This window comes from Poecile atricapillus, chromosome 2 (genome assembly GCF_030490865.1).
Source record: "Poecile atricapillus isolate bPoeAtr1 chromosome 2, bPoeAtr1.hap1, whole genome shotgun sequence".
NCBI classification, from domain to species: Eukaryota; Metazoa; Chordata; class Aves; order Passeriformes; family Paridae; genus Poecile; species Poecile atricapillus.
Genome location: NC_081250.1, coordinates 135,352,912 through 135,367,499, shown reverse-complemented (window position 1 = coordinate 135,367,499; position 14,588 = coordinate 135,352,912). Strand labels below are relative to the sequence as shown.

General features: G+C 37.4%; 1 protein-coding gene across 5 annotated transcripts in view; it reads right to left on the bottom strand.

Annotated features, from left to right (window-relative positions):
- Positions 1 to 14,588, bottom strand: part of OXR1 (oxidation resistance 1) — a 260,352-nt gene that overhangs the window by 74,762 nt on the left and 171,002 nt on the right. The gene's annotated exons all lie outside the window — the stretch shown is intronic.

Sequence of the window (14,588 nt, the reverse complement as noted above, 5' to 3'; positions counted from 1 at the left end):
TTTAATAAAAAATGCTCTTGTTGGGCCAAATCTATTGTGTACGTGCAGAACAGTTGAACAAAGTACTGAGCTATTTCAACTCCCATTCACTTGTAGCAGCTGCTCAATTAAATCAGTTTAACGTCAGCATTTTAGAGTGCTGATTTCTGAGGATTACTTGATTTAAACAGTACACTCAAATCAACCTTTCTACTACTCAAATCAGTTCTTGCTCAGGAGATAATGATGTTCAAGAATTTTTTCAGATAAAATCTTTCACTGAAAGAAAATTTTGACAGAATTAGCTCCTCCTTTCTTTCTCCAGGATCTGCCAGTAGAAGTGCATGAGTAATCTGTCTGTTCCAAGACTACTGAATAAATCTGGAACTGTAGTCACTGCATGGTCTAAGTACCACTAGATGTTTAGAATATAGAGTTCTGCCAACCAGTTATGTCTTGCCCTAAGCAGTGTATTTACTTTTCATTTTATGACAGGGTTTCTGCCATGAAAATTTTATGATTGGTCTTTTGCCCAGTTGATTCTATTTTAGATAAAATCTAAACATCTTTGCATGAGAAATGAGTTTATAAACATGGTGATCAACACATTTGAAACTTCCAGTTCAGTTGCCCACCAGTATTCTGGGCACTTACACACCTCTACTATTGTATTGATTGCATGTATTTCTTCTGTGGTTTGAAAGTCCTTTTTTGTTTTGTTTTGTTTGGGATTTTTTTTTTCTCTTTCAGATTTATATGTACAGAACCATAAAATTGTTTCGGTTAGAAAAGACCCTTTAGATCATCAAGTCCAAGCATTGATTGACCCAGCACTGCCAAGTCCACTGCTAAACCATGTCCCTAAGTGCCACACCCTCTAGGGATGATAACTCTACCACTTCCATAGGCAGCCTGTTCCAAGGCTTGACAACCCTTTTGATGAGGAAATTTTTCCTAACGTCCAATCTAAACTTCCCCTGGTGCAGCTTGAGGCAGTGTTTTTTCATTATGTTGCAGTAGAGAGTCTATGAATTCAGGTTCAGACAGCATTTTGACAAAGTATTCAAGGTAAATGTTTGATAATTATGAATTTATTGTAGCTGCTTTCACCGGATTTCCTCACAAATAATCTAACTGAACTATATAAACACTACTTCTTACTGCAATCTGTTTTTCATAGTATTGAAAATCATTGTCTATACTCAAAAGCAGCCATTTAGCAATGTTTTCACTTAGCAAGAACAAATTCTTCAGTTAAACTGTTTTAACTATGAAATCAAGATTTAGGTATCAGTGCTCAGAAAAGTAACAGTACTCTTTAAGATAGGTGACACTACTAAACTACTGATAAAATTTGAAGGCATTGCTGTAATACAATGATTAATATTACACTCTTATTACATTGTGAAGAATATGGTCAGAGCTATACTACTTGCCATCCAGAGGGACTTTGATAAGTGGGCCCATGCAAAAGTCGTGAAGTTCAACAGATCAATTATGAGGTCCTGTCCCTGGGTCAGGGTAACCCCAAGCACAAAAACAGGCTGAGCAGAGAGAAGCACTGGTGAGAAGGACTTGGTGGGTAGCTGGCTGATGAGAGCTGGCAATGCACACTTGCAGCCCAGAAAGCCCAAATGTGTCCTGGGCTGCATCAAGAGAAGTGGGCCAGCTGGTCGAGAGAGGGGATTCTCCCCATCTACTGTGCTTTCCCACCTGGAGCACTGCATTCAGCTTTGCACAAGAAGGACAGGGACCTGTTTGAAATAGTCCATAGGAGAGCCACAAAGATGATCTGAGGGCTGAAGCGCCTCTTCTATAAAAATAGAGAGGGTTGAGGTACAGTCTGGAGAAGAAGAAGCTTCAGGAGACCTTAAAGCACCTTCCACTACCTACAGGGGACCTACAAGTGTGTTGGAGAGGGAATTTTTGCAAGGAGTAATGGCTTTAAAAAGGTCAGGTTTATATATTAGGAAGAAATTTTTTATGTGAATGGTGAGGCACTGAATCAGGTTGCCCAGAGATATTGTGGATGCCTCATCCCTGGAAATACTCCAATCCAGGGTGAACAGAGCTTTGAGCAATGTGGTGTAGTAGAAGGTGTCTCTGTCCATGACAGGGGGTTTGGAATTAGATTATCTTTAAGAACCCTTCCAACCCAAACCATTATATGATATTTCAGTAGCTATCATCAAGAGAAATATCCAGTAGTATGGGCTTTAAGATGCTGTTTCAACTTGGTTATGCCTTAGTTGTACCACACCTGTGCTAGCAAGATTTTTAACAAAGATCTCTGCTCTGAAAACTGACCAGACTCAATCCTGTGTCATTTTAAAAATCTAATGTACTGGTACTTAATATTGTAGCCTATATTTCCATCCAAAAAGCTTTGCAGCATTCCTTTTTAATTGGAAGGAGGAACATGAACACTCTGTACGTAAGCAATGTGTGTCCCTTTTGCCGTAAAGCTAAACCAAATATAAATGGGTTCTACAATGTTTATAATTTTTTACACTTATCTTGATCTTAAACACCTTTACAGATCATTCTACCTTTCTGTCCTCAAAATGTCTGAAAACAGCCAAGATTTGTCTGAGGAGGACTAATGAATCTGTGTTCGATCTCTGAATGTGCAACAAATATCTCTTCTGGGTTTATCTTCTGGCCTGTGATATCACTGGAGAAAAGAGTGTCTCTGTAACTCAGCCACTAAAAACTGTCCCTCCAAAAAAAAGGACTGGTCCTACCTGCCTTTAATTGCTTGTTTCTGTTCCCATGCTACAAGTGTAAGCACAAGGATTCATTTGGCAGGTGAATGAACTGTTTTGTAAAGCTGATTAATTTAAAAGTTCATTTTAGTTTAGTAAAAACTAACTTCTTAAAAACCTTTTTTCCTTTTTTGTTAATTTGTTATTATTTTGTTTTGAGGTTACAATTATTCCCAGTTAGATCTCTAGATCTGTTTGTGCTGTGTGTAAACACCTGTAGAAGCAGAAGTTGCAAAACAACAGATGAGTCTAAGTGGTTGGGAGAGCAAAAAGGGTGGGAGGTAGAGAGAGAGGAAGTTTCATGCCAACCTGTGTGTCTTCAGTGCCAGTGTATATTAGCTCAAAATGAGAAGTCAGACTGTGCCACTAATGCCTTCATATTGGTATTATGTGCAAACCCACATTTGGTAGCTACAGAAGTGTCTGGCAGAATATGTCTGCATTTATGAAGTAATATTTAATAACACCTTATGCTAATCTATTGCACAACCAGGTCTTGTAGCTAGATCTCCAAATCCTAAACCAGAGCAGGTACAGAGCTGATTGAGCTGCATCCTAAAAGATGAGAAAGAGAGCAGGGATCCATTTTGGCCTGATAGAAAAGGACACAATGGGGTAAGAGTATTTCTAAAGTCTGAACATACAGTTATATATAAAAATATTTCATGGGAGAATAAAAAGATAAAAACATAGCAAGTGGTAGTGATACCGCTTCTTCAGATTTGTTGCTTGCGAAAATAAGTGCAAATTGTAGGAACTAATCCAGCAAAATGCCAGGAGATACTGTTCAACTTCCTTAGGGCTGGGCCAGTTCACACTCCTGGTGTACAGGATGTGTGTACATACATGCAATATGTCTTGTCAAATTTGCAGTGCGACCAAGCTGCAGGCAAAAGTGCACCAGGCACTAACACAAATCCCTCACTCTGTTTTGTGAGGAAGGAGGTTTGTACATGTTTTCCGAGGTGACAGTCCTGGTGTCAGTCATTTGGCAATTAGTCAGCGTTCATTTGTATATAAACAACCTCTAGGCAAGTATGTAACTCTGGCAGCTTGAACCAAATGCCCCATTTAAGCTTCCTTAGTCATTCTGGAGGCACTGACTGTCATGTAATGCTATGAGGATGCTGCATGCCTTTGTTAACTATTCTAAACTACCACCTCTGCTCAAGACACTACCATTTGTGTGGTTGCAAAACCCATAATTGGCAAAAATATGAATTTGAATTAGAACCTCTTAAAAGCCTAACCTGTTTCTTAATTTTTAATGAAACCTATTTTTAGTAATGTAAAATAATTCAGGATTTGTTTCAGTTTTTGTTTCCTTGTGAAAAAGGTAAACTCTTAAGACACAGAAAAACATACTGCACTCTGTTTCCATTGCTGCTTCAGTAAAAATTAAACAGAATGCAGAATGCACACACAGTCCCTGAAGGAGGGACCAGAATTCAGGAATGCAGAACTCCCACATTCTCAGGCCTATTTCCCTAGGAACAAACTAATTTGAATGAGGAAGCATGGAAGTACACAGTTCTGGAAGCACAAACATTTGTGCAGATCTATTTTTGTGATTAAGAATTTTCAAATTATTCCAAAGGGAAATTCAGTGTCAGTATAAATTTGGGAGAAGTTGGAAAGAGATAACCAGTAGGTGACACTAAGTTAATGGGTGTGTTTGAAAAGGTTCTTCAGAGAGCACTGTGGGCTAGGTGTGGCTGTTCATAAGGTTTCACAGTACCACATCCTCTTTTCAGATTAGGCACTCAACAAGAAAGAAACTCCCATCTGTACACTAGCTTCAGAAATGGCAAACTTGGAATTTCAGACTTCAGCAGGTAGGGATATAATTATGATTTTACTAACCAGCTCCCTATTGAATTGAAATGGCATGGGGCCCTTCTCTACCTTGACCACTGATGCTGTTCACTGTTCAGCAGAAAATGTAACTCTGAAGGGACAAGACAGAATAAACATGGCCAACAAGTGAATTTGGCAGTCCCTGATACTGCTCTGGAATACTTCAGGTGTAGGTTATTTTTTGTTTACAATTACTCTTGAAATTACTCTGAAAAAGACAGGAAGCCATAGCAGCATCTCTTTAAGGAGAGTTGTTTTCTTAGCAGAAAACTGAACCAAATGCCTGCTGTCTTAGTATTTCAAATATGTCTTAATAAACCTTTAATTTCTTAAGAAGCTTTATGAAATGCAGGTACCACACCTAGATACGAGGTTTCTCTAGGCTGAGGAGAACATTTGGACCTTAGGCATCTCAGCTTACCCCTACAATATATTTTAGCATCAAAAGATGCACTGCTCCTTATGTTTAATTTTATAATAGCTAAGTACTGTGACATTCACAGTGTGATTTTGTCTTCCTACCAAGAAGTTGAATACATAAATATCATGATTTTGTTTGTTTGTTTGGTGCAATCTAATCTAATCCAAGAGAGGCTGTTTATAATTAGGACAGTCCAACAAGTCCATTTCACTTTTAATGACAAAGCAATTTTTGCTTTTCTAAAAAAAACTAAGATTAAAAAATCTTCATACAATAATTTAAATTCGGATAGTAAAAATAGAAACACCATGCAGATAAAATGTCCAATCAAATCTAGGGCATTACTGGAACACATATATGAAAAATGTTAATAAATTCACAAGTGTCCTGTACGAACATATTACAGGAATGAATTCTAAGCATATGAAACCCAGCAGAAGTGAGTATAAATTAAGAGTATTTTCCTCCACTTAACCTCATCTTGCAAAATAATGTTAACAGATTTCAAAAACATGCCACAATTTTTTGACACTTGTCCTGGGGTGCCCTAAACTAGGACAACACTTTTGGATACTGTACCAAATTTCAGCTTCATATGATCTGAATTTTTAGGGGTTCAAATAAATAACAAACTTAGTTGCCTGGAGTTACCCAGTTAGTTGCCTGGAGTTACCCAGTTTCTCTGCAAAATTCTAGAATCACAGCCACCATCCAATTTATATTTATGCTTTTTTTTCCATCAAACAGCCAAAGAATTAGCATTACAAAAATGAGTATTCTAAGGCTAAATATGTATTTTTCTTATTTTCCCAAAATATACTTATGTTTGGATGTTGAAATTCTACAAGAACATGTCAACATCTGTTAGAATATCAGTGATATCAACATGGAAGTTTTCAAACATAGCCTTGAGGGCAAATGCACATCATATGGAGACTTCTCCATATTTATGGCAGAACTTTAGTTTCTGCTGCAATTACACAGCTCTTTAGATAGACTACCTTATCAAATAAACATGACATGATCTCCAGGTCTTCAGTTCGTACTTATCTGGTCAGTAGTGGCTTATTATAAACAAAACATTCTGTTCTTTCAGGGAGTTGTATGGAATTGAGTTTGGACCCCAGGGGGCATGAATGCACATTCATAGAAACACCCACACAGTTGAAGGATGTTCACTAGTTATGGCACTTGTTGAATGGGGTCAGTTTTCAGTAGACACATCTTCTGTCTTTGTGTCATCAACTCACTGATATTTTTTTTTTCTTCTTTCATTATGTGTTTTACAACTGGAAACTGGAAAACACCAACAGTATAATTGATGACTCCATGGCATTTACTAGCTAATCTCATCCTCCACAGAGGCATGAATTATGCAAATGATAAATAGTTGCTTATGAAAGGTGTTCAGAAAATTGATTATTCACCAGATATTTGAATCATAAGCAAACACTATTGACTTAATTCTATTTTTTTCCCTTTTTGCCATATACGTGTAACTAATTTTTTTTCCTTAACACTCACTAAATGCTTATCAAGTTGTTAATACACTGTATTCCTGTAAGGAGGTTGCTTGTACTTGCTCAGAAACAATAGAGCCAGATTCCAATTCACTTTTTATCTCAACTGACTGGTTCATGATAAAATAGAATATTCTTTTGGTAGGATACAGTCATTAAAGTTCAGTCTGGTTCTGTACCATTTCTGAAGACTAAGCAATCAGCACAACTCAGATTTAAACTAAAGCTTTGATTCAGTGCATTAACATGAAAAATGTTTTGTTATCAATATCTCACCCCCTCATGACCCATGTTCATAGGATTTCTCATGTTCATAGGAAAAGCCACATACTTTAAAAATCCACAGTCCTTGGGGTTTTAACATTAATAATATTCAAATTCATAATATCTTTAAAGTGATAGAATGAACTGGTTTTGTCTGTTTGAAGAAATAATCAACTGCTTGTCACTCTCATCATGTTTGGTTGGCACCAAATCAGTTTCCAATTCAGAAAACGTGGCTTTTAGTATTAGGTTATGTGTGTTCATTGCAACCTCTTGATCTGAAGATATCTAAGATGTAAAATCCTTTCAATTCACTACAATAAAATTATTCTTCTCAGACACCTGGAAAATACAGACTTAAGAACAGTGATAAGCAGTCAGTTCTATGTAGAAATGCCATCTAAAGTACAGTGATATTTCCTAGATAAATGGGTCCAAAACATCGTCAGAATATATCTTAAACCAGAATAAAGCTAATGGTAACAGCTGATCCATTTGATTGCAATTTTTTATTCTAATAAGAATTACTGATTTTCTCTTTTACTTGCTCCTGCTTAGGCAGTGCATTCTAGGATTAAGGATTAGTTAAAAAAAGACTGAATTCTGTTCCAGTCTTTGCTACCTGTTTTTTTGTGGTTGTTTCCCTTAAGTAAAGTATGCATATGAAAGCCTGTGGTACGTACCTTTTCCTGAGCCACCTAAATTTGTGCAGGACATTCCTGAAATTTTCTTTTGAATGAAAACCCAGAAGTATGTTGATCTTACTAGGAGGAAGTTCTGCTTTTTCTTTCTTGTTAAATCTTGCTTCTTAAGGAACATCTGGTGTCTCTCCCCTCCCCCACTGGCACCACATCACGAGCTTATGCCTGATTCATTTGCTCCCATAATATCATGTAGAAAACTTGTGGATGGTTATTCACTCTGTCCTTTTGGGGATAATTACTACAATTTATCCTCAAAAATCAAGTCCATTGCTTCTAGCTAGCTAAATCATTTAAAAGCTGTCCATTATTGTATTATCTCTGAATTAAGAAAGTTTACCCTTTATACAGTAGTTTTTTCCCCTGAAATTTCCTATCTTAACTCCTGCATCTCTCCCACATTGTATTATCTTGGCTTTGATTACTGTCACAATTTCCCCTGGAATGATTTGCAGTGTGTTGTCTCTCTTGTGTTCAGCCTCATTTAGCTGCAAGACTGTACACACCATTGAGAATCTATGCACATACACAGCTTTATAGATCCTACTTGCCTCTGATTAATTTTTTTTTCTATTTGTTTAGATGGGATCTTACATAGGCTTCATTTAAAATTACTAAAGGCAAGTCTCTCCATTTTCCTTGTACTTCATCTGAGGATGAAATATTGTGAACATATATTGTGTACAAAATCTCAAAAGAACAGTTCTTTTCATAGGTAATTAATGATTATCTGTCAAGGTTTTTTTACACCAGTGCTTCAGGATCAAGACTTGGAATTTGTAAGTGATTTGACTGACAGGGGTTAAGGGTGAAGCACTAGTGACATGCTTTTTACCAAGGAAATAGACTGTTATATTTCTCAGAAGTCAAAAGCTTATTTCTTCCAACTACAGGTCCTAATATTAATAAATTATGCTATGTTGGAAATACATACAGCACACTAGTTTAGTCATAAACCTTAGTAAGGTCAGCAAACCTCAGTGAGAAGCGAAAAATAACTACTGTCTAGCCTTGATCCACTTTTGTATGAAATACAAAGGAAAAATTCAGTTATTTGAATTGGAGCTTGCCTCTTGAGTTCCTACTAATCTGTTGTTAAGTTCTGCCTTGGGTATGGTTCATATCTCAGTGTGATTGAAGAAGATTCCAAGGCTGCTTCAGCAAACATGCTCTGGAGCTGGCACAAATGGAAATGTCCAGGTGTCAGGCAGCAGAGCGTGCCAGAGGTGGTGCTGGCACTGGATGGCAGGAGAGATGACTCCTGTGCGGGATGCAGCCAGGTGGATCAGCTGCTCAGCCGGGTGGCAGAGCTAAAGAGGGGGTAGAAAAGTTAAACAGTATCAGGGGCTCTGAGGAGGAGATTGACTGGTGGAGAGAGTCTCTACATCCCTGAGGTGCATGCACCAGACTTCGCACCACTAGAAGGAAAGGAGCCCCTCTTGCACTTTCCCTTCCTCCCTCCACCAATGGATGGGGAGGAGAATCAGGAAAGAAAAGAAAATATAACTCATGGATTCAGATTAGAGCAGTTTAATGACTGAAAGAAAGTAAATAAGAATAATAATTAACAAAGTAAAAGGTAATAATAATAAACTACTACTATTACAAATTGTAATAAAACATAGAAGGAGGGAGAAACGTGAAACCCAGGAAAGACAAGTACACAATGCAATTGCTCACTACCTGCTGACTGATGGCCAGCCCATTCCCAAGCACTGATCAGCCCCCTTCCAGGTAGCTCCCCCAGTTCATTGGCATGACATTCTATGGTATGGAATATCCCTCTGGCCAGTTTAGGTCAGCTGCCCTGGCTGTGGTCCCTCCCAGTTTTTCTGCACCTCCCCACTGGTGGAGCATGAGATAGTGAAAAGTCCTTGACTCAGAGTAAGCGCTGTTCAGCAACAACCAAAACATCAGTGTGTTATCAACAATATTCTCATACTGAATCAAAAACACAGCACAGCTACTAAGAAGAAAATGAGCTCTGTCCTATCTGAAGCCACGACATGATCACCAAAGCAATTCTGAAAAACCCCCAGCACTGCAACCTTTTAATACTTTAGATTTATTTTGTATCCTCAGTAACTTTCCTTCTTGTTTTGGTTTTTTGCATAGAAAGCTTTGATGGATTCTGTGGTATTAAAGGACCTCTGGTGTTACTCAAGACTTTATAAAGAAATTAAATTTTAATAATAAAGTTAGAAGACATCTGGATAAGTAAAAAAGCAAAAATCAACTACTGTTTTAATAATGGTTGGCAAAACTAGAGTTTTCTATAGGAGTCAATAATCATGTGGATAAGAATAACCTGTTGTACTTTCAGGAAGCTTTCCACAAAGTCCTGCAGCAAGGAAATTAAGCTATTGTAGGATGAGATGGCTCTTATTTAATATCCCTTAAAGTACAGTAGGCAAGAGCCCAGATTTCACAGCAGAGGAAGATTCTTAATGCAGCCCAACAGAGATGCATGCTTTTGAACTTACTGCATTATTAGGCTAAGGAGGGAATAATAAGGTATAGTACAAAATTATGTGGAAAAGTAAAATATGCTGAAAAAAGTTAAAAATTGTTTCATACAATACAAAACATAAACAAATAAGCAAGTGAAATTCACTGTTGATAAATGCAGAGTAAAGGCAAGTTTTCCTCTAAGTGCCTAACTATGTTTATGCATACACAGTGATGAGCTTTATGTGAGCTATCCAGTAGAGACAAATGAAAATGTCAGTCAATGGACATCAAAAAGGCAAAATAAATATGAATTATTAGGAAAAAAAATAGTTAAACTATTCTGTAAATTCTTCAAATTAATATAGCTTGAACTACTGGTCACACTGTCTCAAAAAAAGATGCAATGTATTCAGAAAACATACTGAGAAAAGCAACAAAGCTGTTGATCTGCTGCTTTCTAGGAAAGCAGAGAAAATAATAGAATGTAGGCAAGCAGAAAACAGATCACAGGAAAACTATACACAAATTTCTCGTGATGAGAAGTAGGGGCACCTAATGATAGTACTATGAAGATTTTTAAAACGGGGAACATTTCGTTACACAACAGCTGAATCACAGAATTCATTACCACATGATGTTGTATATGACAAAACTATGAATGGTTCAGAAAGTAATCACAAAAATTCACAGAAAGCCCATCAAGACCCAACAAGCAAAAGTATGCAAATGGAAACTCTGGTTTCTGGAAATCCCTATGCCACAGACTGCCTAAAGCTCAGAGGAAATATCAGCAAAGTGTCCTTTCATACTTGACCTCTTCTATATTCTTTCCCTAATTACCAGCTGCTGCTGGTCTCTGTGGAAATAGGACACTAAGGTGGACATGAGTAAAACATTACCTTCACCTCACCCTGCCCAGCCAGCCTGATGTAAGGACGTGCCATGATACCACCCCATGTCCCTGCTCTGGAACCAGATGTTCTTGTCAAGTGCTTGGGTCACTTGCAGTTTGAGGGGGGTGACTTCTGCAGGTGGAGGAAGCTCAGAAGATCAGGTCTGGGGTCTCAGGGAGATACAAAACACCTCAGTCACTATGGATGCTGGAGCAGAGACAGAAAATCTATTGTTCTGGTTTCATTTTTCTCTCATTTTCAATCTCCCGAAGTGAATACAAGATGGTGTGGCTTTTCCACCTCAGTTGCCTTATCCAGAAAATTGGAAATCTCACCAAGTACCAGTGCTGATAACTTAGTTTAAAGGGGAGTCATGAACATGAAGTGTTTCTGGAAAAGAATCCAAATAGACTATCAGAACATTCTCAGATGTCTAAGTCTTAAGGGCTCAGAAGTTGTACAGGGAAACAAATGTGAAAAAAGAAAGCATTGAAGGGTGACCAGGACATCTTGCCAAACATCCTGGATATAATATTATATTATAGTGGCTGTAGACTGCCCTGAGAAGTCAAGTGTGATCCTGGAAGGGCAGGGAATGTATCCTACAGCAGGTTTGGATTTAGCACAGAAACATCCCTCTGTGCTGGCACAGCTGCACTGCCAAGTTTGCTGGCAGCCAGGGAGAGGAGCCTGCTCATGCCCTGACTCCACAGATGCTGCTTTGCACTCTGGAATACAAATAGTTGGCACAGGAGTTTCACAGCACTGTTCCTCAATGTGCAGTCAAAGCATAAGGGATTCTTTGGTTTTCAAAAATTAAAGTTAATCTTCAGAATTCAAGGTCTTTAGGAAAAGAGATTATATTTTATGGGGTGTTTTTTTTGAAATCCAAAATAATATTTTACTGTCATCAAAAGTTATTGTCAGGAATGGAAAATCTGTAACAATTAAGAGATGAAGTGCCTACAGAAGTAAGGGGTACTGAGAAAAGCTTGTAACCCACTATGTATATTTTATGTTTTAAAAATCAACCTGGAAACAGTTTATCATCACTTATAATGGTCTATTAATGTATGACTCAACAAACAGAATGATACTTTACCAAAATAAAGTAGCAATACCCAAGATTTGTTTGCCAAAGTCTTAAAACATGTCAGAGTAATTCCTCTAATAAGGTACAAAATTCCTACTTGAAAAAGGTGCAAGATTCAGCTAAAATAATTTTAAAACATAGTCAGAGGGATGGTTTTCTTGCTATTGATGCATAGCACAAAACACTGCGAGCTGTTACTTTGCTTTCTTTAACAAAGCACAGACTTTGAGCGTGACCATAATTTTTTCCCCAAAGTTTTGTTCCGTGCCCAAATGAAGAGGAACCTGAGGACTGTACCATGGACTATGATCACTTGTGATTTAAACTTCCAACATGCAGCTGTTCTGACTGCCCAAGCGCTTTGATAAATTACCAAGGAGCTATCACTTATTTTCTACCAGTTTGAATCAACTACCAGCTGTATCACCTGGTGAAGGCTACCTTTTACCTCTCTTGATGCTACTACATTTCTCCCTTGTTACTGATGGGGCAGTATGACATAACATGGAGAGTGCTGGCTGCTTTTTTAGAGCATCTTTCTGATAGTTCAATAGTGCAATCAGAGTAACAGCACAGATATAGCTCTTCATCCTACCAGAGACCACAGGAAACAGATAGTGAATCATCAGAATTAGTGAAGTATTTTAATAAATGCCATCATTATTATGACTGTCAACACTTTTAGGAAAATTGAAGGGAGGCAGACAATTTGGATTTGTTTGGCACTGAGATTGTACTTAGCTGAATGAAATAAATAGACATAAAACAAGCCAGTGGACCAAACAATTAATCATTTAAACAAATTTCTGCAAACTAAAGTCATGGCTTTCTGATGCTGAAATCTTTTTTGATTAAATGATTTTGTTTCAAAGGTGAATGTAGGCATCACAGGTGTGAATTAGTAGGCATAATGTCTACCCACCTACAAATATTTTGCATTCTTCATATCCTCCATGCTTCCCATATCCTCTGGATTAAAAATATTCTACCTGATTATTCTATTTTGTATATAATTCTTTATTTGGCCATTGGACTTTGTTTGCACTTTTTAAAAAGAATTTTATTTTCTCTGTTTTTATGAAACTCAGTTGTTATAAGCCTTAATAAATAAATATGCACCACTTGTTTTCATATCATGCTCATTTGCATGAAAATATATGAAAATAGCAATTTTTAAATTAAGGTATTCCCCTCTAAAAATTTATTTTAGCCTCAGTACCATAAGGCTTCTAGGGCTTTTAGTATTTAATTTGTATTCAGCATTCTCTGCATAAGGATATCAAACTAAACACCATTTCTGACATTAAACATTTTATTTCAAGCAATAATTATTCTAGAAGCAGATATGTATTTTGTTTTCTAATTCACAGAAAAACAGTAATCTTTCATATGAGATGTATAGTAAATTTTAAACTGAATAGTATTGGCTTTTCTGTAACTTCTGTGAAGACTAATGTTTTGCCTTTACATTTTGAGGCTAGCTGGTAGAAAACAAGATAAAGTCTTGTTTTGTTTGTTTTCTTATGCATGCAGCGTTTACTTATGTGATCAAAAATGTTGAGGTCAATTAGAACTTTGAGACAACACATTAAAGTTCACTATTTCTCAATAGTCTAAACGTGCAATATTACTTCTAAGAGGCATAATGACAAGGGAGCATGAACTAGCTAGAATTCACTTTCCAAAGTTACTCACACTGGATGACACAAGGACTTGCTTGTACCACAAACATTCCCCACGCCTCCTACATGCACTGCACGTAAGCCTGCAAAACAAGCTTTAAAGTGCTGCAGGGCCTTGGAGGGGTGGTTTGGCAGATTTTTACTGCATGAACAGCAAAGGGGAGTAAGCCTCTAGTGGTGATATAAATAGGGATTTCAGGAGCACTGTAATGGTCTGTGTTCATCAAAACAAAGTGCTACCTGTGACACATTATGGGCAAGTGGTCTGGATGTAGAAGCTGTGTTTCCATTTTGCAAATTGGTCTGAATCAGGACAATGTTGTCTCAGTCAACAAACCAGCAGCACTGGGTGGTTAATCTAGGCAGAATTCTGTCCTGGGAAACAGGGTATATCACACATGTTTGACATCCACAGCAGTGTTTTGACTGTTTTAATGCTTTTCCATTTGATTTTACAACAAGAACCTTCTTCAAGTATCATCTTTGTTACCCTGAAGAAAAAGCTTAAGGAATAAATTGAGTGCAGCTTGCACAATCACACAAGTCTTTTGAAAGAGGTAATTAGAATTTTGAAGGCAGATTGCCATGCCATATTGCAAATAGGAAAATCTTGCTAAATTTTGTGGTCTGCCATGCCTCTTGCATTTTACAAAGGCATCTTGCATCATTTGAGAGTAGAACATTCTCATAAATATTAAGAAGCAGAGAAGCTGTGGTTCATTTTATTGTCAAGCAATATTGTCCTTTCCTCCCCCAAAATTAATTAATTTTTCCCTTCTTTTAACAAAAACTTTCATATAGTCAGATGCTAGCACCACTAAATTCAGACACTCCCCTCTAAAAGAACTGCTCTTCTAACACTTCCTTGTGGAATTTATGAGCCAAGGAAAGCATAACAATGCTGGCCAGTCAGTCCTGCAGCAACACAAAACACACTTCATAAAAAATACTTTATTGCCATC